At 36.9% G+C, this 7,500-nt stretch overlaps 1 protein-coding gene across 2 annotated transcripts in view; it reads left to right on the top strand.

Moving 5' to 3' along the window:
- LOC143024938 (ras-related protein Rap-1b-like) overlaps positions 1-7,500 on the top strand; it is a 229,041-nt gene that overhangs the window by 632 nt on the left and 220,909 nt on the right. The gene's annotated exons all lie outside the window — the stretch shown is intronic.

A 7,500-nucleotide genomic window follows, 5' to 3' on the forward strand; every position in this document is an offset into this window, starting at 1 on the left:
TTTCTTTTTTTACATTCATCAAGAGATGAGAAGAAAACAATGAGTACCGGATGGGAGTGGAATGGGTGGGAGTGGGTGGAGGCCTTAGCTCCCAAACTCCCTTATAAGGCTCAAGAGACTCTTAGTATACAGATAGATAGACATTCTTCAAGAAAAACATTTTATAAACCAACACAAAGACCCTCATGTAACATTCTCGGTTCAAGGGTGCCTCATTTTACATAATATTTTTCTGTCTTCTTTTAGGGGTGAAGTATACTATGAGCTTAAATCTTTATAAGTTGGTTAATAACTAGCAAACAACCGTGAAACAATCTCTGTGCTACCTCCAACAGCGTTCAGAACTGTTCGGTCATTATTTCATATTATATCGACGATAGAATTCCCTTCCGCCATTTTGATCCAGCGCTCATTACGTTCAGCGTTCATTTGGTTCCTCTTTGCTGAAGCGGAACTAATTGTCGTTATCCCCCTTTCTCGTGCGCTGGTGGCGTAATATGAAACGTACTGGTATCGCTTTCGCTTAGTTGCGGGGTTCGAGTCCCACACGTCTTTCCAATTTCCTGCAGTTCCAGATATGGTATCAGAATATCTATGGTTTTAGGGGTCGATCTGCAAAAACCTAAGAGGAGTTCGTGAATAATCCCTAACCTAACCATACCCCACCTAACTTTAACCCTCAATCCTAACCAAAATATATATTTTTAAATGAAATACAGTTATCCAAGGACCTGGAGTGATAGGGTATCAGAATATATATGGTTATGGGGTTCTATTTTCAAAACCCTAGGAGGAGTTCGTGAACAAACAACAGACAAATTAAAGATAGTTATCCAAGCACCTTGGGTTATAAGGTTTCAGAATATATATGGTTATAGGGGTCTATCTGCAAAAACCTAGGAGGAGTTCATGAATAGTCTTTAACCTAACCATTGTAGTGGATTGTTAACACTACATGGTGAACGGTACTCGGCCGTAAGAGAAGAATTGTAACAAACTTTAGATATCCTTGGACTCGTTTATTGCATTTCCGCACACGATAGAATCAAATTAAAATAACCAATATTTCAACATTTGGTAAAGTTGTACAATCATTTTACATTTACATGCTTTCTCCTTACAAAGCCTATCATAGTTTGTGGCAACATTAATTTCACAGATATAAATAACATTTATAGACACATACAATGGCTTGTATAATCATAGTAACTTTTATGTCACAAAAATGCTATTTGCGTTAAGGGGACACTATAGTAGTGGCGTGTACCACACCCCACCCCACCTAACTTTAATTCTTAACCCTAAACAAAATATTTTTCTTTACATAAAATATAGTTATCCAATTACCTGAAGTGATAGGGTATCTGAATATATATGGTTACGGGGGTCTATCTCCAAAACCCTAGTATGAGTTCGTGAACAAACAAACAAACAGACAGACAGAGGCTACTACTTTATTATAGTATATATATATATATATATATATATATATATATATATATATATACACAAATATATATATACATATATATATATATATATATATGTATATATGTACATATATGTATTATATATATATACATATATATATATATGTATATACATATGTATATATATATATATATATATGTATATGTATATATATATACACATTATATATAAATATATATAAATATACATGTATACACACACACACAAATATATATATAATATATATGTATATATATATATGTATAATAAAATATATTTATATATATGTATATAAATATATACATGTATACATTATATGTATATATAAATATATATATATATGTATATATATATATATATATATATATATATATATGTATATATATATATATATATATATATATATATATATATATTCCATAGCCTATTCTCTGGAAGGGTGGTGTCTCTGAAGGCTTCATCAAAGCTGTTGTCAGACGATTTTATTCACCTGAGAGTAGGTTACTGTAGTGAAGGAGCTATCCCCTTAGGTAGGTGACGATACATAAGCTGAATGAAATAGTCTGCATCAGCCAGAATTGAATATATAAAGTGTGTCAGAGTAATCCTTGAGATAGTCTTTCGTTCCCTGTTATGGCAACTCTAGGTCCATAGCAGTGAGGTAAAAAAATCAAATCAAATCAAATCTAGGATGTCTAATTATAGGAAATGAAAATGGTTCCTTTCTCTCTCTCTCTCTCTCTCTCTTTTTTTTTCTGCTGACATGAAAATGGTGTAACTTTTCTGTCCGACCTGAACAACGCGAGAAACACTAATGAGAATTTGTTTTCTAATGTTTTTTTGACAAACCAAGACATGTTCTTGAGAGACGAGGCTTGGAGGGGACGGGGGAGGGGGGAGTGTTTGTGAGGGATGTTCTTGTTCTTTAACTCGGTGGGGGTTGGGGGGGAAGGGGGTAGGGGTTAGGGGGTTAGGGAAAACGGGGATAATTTGAGTCTTGTTTCGGTGTAGATTATGAAAGTCTCTAAGTTGTAATTTGCATTCTAATTTTGCATGCAAGCAAGTATATGCATAGACGACAGGGTGAAGTTTGTGACTTTACAAAGTTACGTGATGTTTAGTTTCATCTCGTTTAATCTAGACGAATTCTTAGACGTTGGGTTTCTTTTGTTAGGTGTAGATTAACTTCTATTTGCACAATGAGGTACTATTTCAAAGGCCTCTATTCAAACTTTGCAAAAAAAAAAAAAATGCTTCAAGTAAAGTTGGAGGTGGTCATCATGAAATATACGTAATAAAGATAACATGTGGGAATATCTAATAAAGTAATGATAGCAATAGTAATGATGATGATAATGATGATGGTGATAATGATGATGATGATGATGATGATGATGATGATGATGATGATGATGATGATGATGATGATGATGATGATGATGATGATGATGATGATGATGATGATGATGATGATGATGATGATGATGATGATGATGATGATGATGATGATGATGATGATGATCATCATCATCATCATCATCATCATCACCATCATCATCATCACCACCACCACCACCATCATCATCATCATCTTTCATCACCACTATCACCATCACTATTTCTGTACGAAAATAACCGTATCTTTCTACTGCACTCTGATCTGTTGCTTCTTTACAAATCCATGATTGGGTGATGCATTTTGCTTTTTTACTTTCTCTTGTTTTGTTTCCGTCATGATTGCTCTTAATGAGGGAGCTTTACGCGATTACCAAAAGGTATACTTCGAAATATTGCGGAAGCTTTCGTCCGCCATTAGTCCATGTATGCATACACACACATAAAACGCTCACAATTGTACAAACTTCCCCGACAAACTTTGGAAACACATTCCACACCGAAAACCAAAGTTGCTTTATTCTATGGCGAAATTAAAAATCATGATGTTTTGCAATAAACCAAACACTGATTACGATTTGTGCTAAATCATAAGTGGATGAACATAATATAGATGCTATCTATCGCTGCTTTATCATGTTCATAACCAAACGATTGAATGATAGGAAAGGGAAGAAATGGAGCAAGGAGGGGTGAGACGTTGGTGTTCGGTTGACAACAAAGTGTACTGACTTGGGCTACAGCATTTCTTTTTTTCTTTCTTCCTTTTGTCTGCTATAGAATAAGTGGGTTTATTTTTCGATGATGTATGTCTGTGAATTTCGTAGGAGTGTGTGTGTGTGTGTGTGTGTGTGTGTGTGTGTGTGTGTGTGTGTGTGTGTGTGTGTGTGTGTGTGTGTGTGTGTGTGTGTGTGTGTGTGTGTGTGTGTGTGTGTGTGTGTGTGTGTGTGTGTGTGTGTGTGTGTGTGTGTGTGTATGTGTGTGTGTGTGTGTGTGCGTATGTGTATGCATATGGCGGTAAGCATATAAAATAAGTCCTAAAATTGTAAACTCCAGTAATAGTCGTTTTCTGTCCATATTAGAAATATGACACTTCTTTTTGTAAACTTGAATAGAACGCAACCAGCTATTACTTTGATAAGATATAACGCTTTTCGATGACGTCATGTCGTCAATGGTAACGACCTCTGAGATCAGTCGCCTTGTGATACAGAAGTTCAATATAAATGGCTAAGACGCTTCTTAGAGAGCCTGTCATTGGTTCGTTTGACTGCTTACGTCACAGGAACATCTAAGATGCCCTCCTTTACAATATTTTCTTGAATATAAATCTAATACATGTTGTCAGGGAGATAAAATTTTGTGTAACGAAACTGCAATGTATAGATTCTTCGTATATGTAGAATTTATTGGATCCCGTTTGAACATTATTTATTATTTTGAACATATGTTCATAATCAGTTCTGTGTCGGAGACAATGATTTTTGATAAAAAAAAGTTATTGTAATTATGATATTTTGCCTTGAAAAAGTACTTACGATAGAAAAAATAGTACGCTACTAATATAAAAAATAAAACTACGTCTTCATATATTTATGAACGGATGTAAAATAATTAAGTAGAGGGGGTATACACAATAACTAATATAAGTGCAACAAGCTATGTTCAACCTTACTATGGTCTTTACTATACAAATATGGACTTCGTTGGTACATACACACACACACACACACACACACACACACACACACACACACACACACACACACACACACACACACACACACACACACACACACACACACACACACACACACACACACACACACACACACACACACACACACACACACACACACACACACACACACACACACACACACACACACACACACACACACACACACACACACACACACACACACACACACACACACACACACACACACACACACACACACACACACACACACACACACACACACACACACACACACACACACACACACACACACACAGGAAAGGGTGGAGTGGAGGTAGAATGTAGATTGAGAGAAGCGAGTAAATGCATTGGTGGATTAAAAAGTCTAATGAGGAATAGACATTTGGGAATGGAGGCTAAGAGGAGATTGTATGAAGGAGTGATTGTGCCAACAACATTGTATGGGGCAGAAACATGGAACATAAGAGAGGAAGAGAGAAGGAGTTTGAATGTATTTGAGATGAGGTGTCTGAGAAGTATGATGGGGGTTACTAGGCTGGATAGAGTGAGAAATGAGGAGGTGAGGAGGAGAACAGGGGTGGTAAGGGAATTAGGAGATAGAGTGGATGAAAGAGTATTGGAATAGTTTGGACACATGGAAAGAATGAGTGAAGAAAGACTAGTAAAAGAGGTATGGAAGGCAGGTGTGGATGGAGTGAACATGAGGGGGCTATCTAGGATGAGATGGATGGATGGGGTGAAAGGGGGCTTGGGGAAGAGGGAAATGATTGTTGAGGAAGGACGGGAGAGGACAGAAGACAGGTGTGAATGGAGAATGGTTGTTTGTAGATGATGTTGTGATGCATGAGATGGAATGGGTGGGGGATGGGGAGGTAAGGTAGTATGTGTGAGAAAAATTTGACGCAGCCCGAAGGGATTTTCTCCCCGTCTTTTCCTTTTCTGCGTGAGGGGACGAAGAGGGGGGTCGCCGATTTAATGAAGCGGCCTTGCTGTGGATATGCTGTGTCTTGCGACACTTCTGACCCAGGGCAGTGGACAAGATGCAGGGATGACCCGTCATCCATGAGGTGCCAAGATGAGAGGGAGGGAAGAGGGTGGAGGGGAGTGTAGTGTATTTAGAGATGGAATGGGTGGGAATGGTTTTTATGCCTTTTTCTTTTTGGATACCTCCCTTGTAAGGGGAAAAAACCCTTTGGTATATGTATGTATGTATTCATGACTGTTTGATATCACGTCGTCTGTTTAAAAAAAAGTTTGCTACAGCCATTCTCGTAAAACCTAACCATGGCGCCATCTGCTTCGCAGTGACGCCTGAGATTCTGTTTATTCTTCATACATTGTCATTGTGTTTAATGAATAGTGATCGTGTCGATTGCCACAGGCTATTTAATACCATGGACACCGTGGTCATAAGTTCGATTCCCGGGACCCGCTACGTGCTTCTTGTGTTGGTTCGTGACAGCCCTGGCTAGGCAGGGAAGCCTCCCAAATGTTGGCCTAAAGTAAATAAATAGAATAAAGAAAAATAAAAAAAACAGCAGCTTGCCGCAACTGATAGGTCTTAGTGATAATTGTAGTGAAGCTTTCGTTTTTACACAGTGTGTAAACAGTCTGAATTAATGCATCTAACTTGTGAACAAAATTGGTTTTATCTAGTAGTAACAAATCATAATGATTAACATTTTTACTGGCACACGAAGACCGAGATGAAAGAATATCTATAATAGGTTGTAGACATCATTGTTTACAAAACTTGTGGCATCTAGTAGGTGTAGCGTGAAGGTAATGCAGGATTGTCTAGGAGTACACTGGAAAAATATTGAATGCGTCACGTATACTGCCCTTGTTTTCTGAGCGTCCAAAAAAAGAGAACTGCAGCATTAACATGGACACAAGTAAGCACCACTGATGTTCCAGTATGAAAACTTCCTCAGGGAGATATTTCGGTTTTAAATGATAGCCAATAACTATGCCGTCTATCCACACACCTTGCCTGTTGACAGAGGTATTTAAGGAATCGAGAAAAATCTTAAAAGACAATGAAAAACTCGCAATATCACTAAAGGAATCATCTGTTTCGTTACAGGACGACATTGGCAATAGAGATGGCTTAGGTTGGTATCCATTGTGACGTCATTAGAATTAATGCCAAGAGATGGCGCTACATGCTATGTTTTAGAATGCAAATTGGCGTACGATGAAGATTTTTGTTAAAAAGTCCCTCAAAAATTACTTTTGAAATAAGATATTTGTTTTAAACATGGTTCTCATGATAATAGATAACATTACATCACCATAGTTGTACCTGGGCTTGGTGATTACAATTAAATTATCAATTAGTTATGTAGTTTATGTTAACGTACTTTTATAGCTTACTCGAATTCTACAACACAGTTATCTCGAATTATGACAAAAGAAACAATATAGATTTATATCTAGACTTTACAAAAGCTTTTGATACCGTCTCCCACGAGAGACCACTTACTACACGGAATAAGTGGTAGCCTATTAAGTTGGACTAGTAATTGGTTGAATGATCGAAAACAGAGAGTGGTTTTAAATGGACAAACTTCTAGATGGTTAAATGTTACAAGTGGAGTTCCTCAGGGTTCCGTTCTTGGGCCACTTCTATTCATAATATATATAAGTGATATAGACTATGGACTAAAATCTACTGTTTCCAAATTTGCTGATGATACAAAACTGTGCGGAATGGTAAATGATCACTTAAACCAATTAGATATTCAAGAAGATATAGATAAATTACAGCAATGGTCTGAAAAGTGGCTAATGAAATCTAACACAAGTAAATGCAAGGTAATGCACATAGGTAAAAATAACAGTATGTACGATTACAAGTTATTTGGAAATTCGTTAACAAAAGTGAATAGTGAAAAAGATCTCGGCGTAAT

This window comes from Oratosquilla oratoria, chromosome 4 (genome assembly GCF_046742065.1).
Source record: "Oratosquilla oratoria isolate Oo_2021 chromosome 4, ASM4674206v1, whole genome shotgun sequence".
NCBI classification, from domain to species: Eukaryota; Metazoa; Arthropoda; class Malacostraca; order Stomatopoda; family Squillidae; genus Oratosquilla; species Oratosquilla oratoria.